Below are 1638 nucleotides of genomic sequence, written 5' to 3'. Positions count from 1 at the left end.
CAATCCCGATTATATGCCCACTATACCTTCAAGATATAGGAAGCACTATGTCTCTCAAGATGCTGGAGATACATCCAACATGGAAACAGATGATCGGACCATGGATAAATTCCGAGATGATCTTGCTAGAGCAATCTTCCTTTCTAGATCATCTTGAGTATGTCAGTTAGCTTATATGGTTGCATGCTATGTAAGGATGGTAGCTATTATTTATGAACCGTGATGAATTCAAATATTAAAAAAAAATCAGCTGAATTTTTTTGAGAGAAATACAGGAGTAGCAATTAAAATATTTATGAAACGTGATGAACCGTGATGAACCGTGAGAATTTTTTTGAACCTGGATGCGACATTCGCTAGTAATCTATTTATGAACCGTGATTATCTATTTTCATCTATTAAAAAAAATCCATATAGTTAAGGGCATCTATGACATTTGATTTATCAAAGCCATTCCTAAAAATACAGGAGAAGCCGTTTTGCCAAACACTTTTCAGAATGGCTTCAGCTTCACCAGAGAAGCTGTTTCACCAGAGCAGCCACAGCCGCAGCCGTTTCAGCCACAGCCACAGCCCTACCAAACAGGCCCTTAATTGCAATTAGTTGGAAACGGTGGACCACTCCTGCCCCAGTTGGTGCCAGCCCCTACTTCCGGAACATTTTGTGGGGAGAGCAAGCTATTGGTGCACACATATATGCCTTCTAAAGTTTGTTTTCTTTTAACCAAATTCTTTACATGATTTATTTTTCTAGGAAAAAGATTCGCTAATTTCTATTATGAAAATAGCTATGCATATGATCGGATTTTACGTACGAGTTGAATGACCATACTGAGTGCCATCTTGTTAGTTCAGTGTGAATCTAATCCACGTCCTAAACTAGTGGCTGAATCTGGTAATACAGTGGTCAAATGCATACCAAGAATTTTTTTCGATTATAGTAAGTCGATCGAATTTTGAAATCTAAACCTCCACAAAACATCATCCAAGAGACAACGCAGAATAAAACAACTATACTAGACCTGTGGTGGTACAAGATGAAGTTAATTGTAATGTTGCAGTGGTTGTATAAAGAGTTTAGCCATGCATGTGCTGGATTTATCGACATTGTACACGGACTGCAGACATAATAAGTTGATTGGTTTCTCATCCAACAAGTTCAGCATCATTTATCAACATTGCACAGTCTTCAATTCTTACCTGGAAGATAGATTATATCTGCACACTGTACCGTTTTTTTAAAGGTCAGCGGATATATTTACTTTGGATTCATCAATAAATAAATCCAGAATGTAACTCGTGCTTCACTCGAAATGGTAGCTCCCAGCAATTTAGTGACTCAACTGGAGCTAGCCAGTAAGGAATGTAGTATCAATAGTTCGATCATCCTTTCCTTTTTTTATTTTTTGTAAGTTGGAGAAAGCATTATTTGAGCACAAAACAACCTTCCAGCCTCTAGCTGCGCCAAGATGGTACACGTAGCAAATAAGTAGTTCTCCCTAGACATGTAAATCTAGCAAAAAGGGAAGCTGGGAGTAGAAGCAGCAACCCGCTTAATGATTAGCTAATCTGCCGTGGTGACGCGATTACCCCCTCCAGATACATACAAATACTGGCGCTACCCCTCGTGAGTCCAGAA

This window comes from Setaria italica, chromosome IX (assembly GCF_000263155.2).
Source record: "Setaria italica strain Yugu1 chromosome IX, Setaria_italica_v2.0, whole genome shotgun sequence".
In the NCBI taxonomy this organism is placed as follows: Eukaryota; Viridiplantae; Streptophyta; class Magnoliopsida; order Poales; family Poaceae; genus Setaria; species Setaria italica.
Note: the sequence above shows the minus strand (reverse complement) of the source record.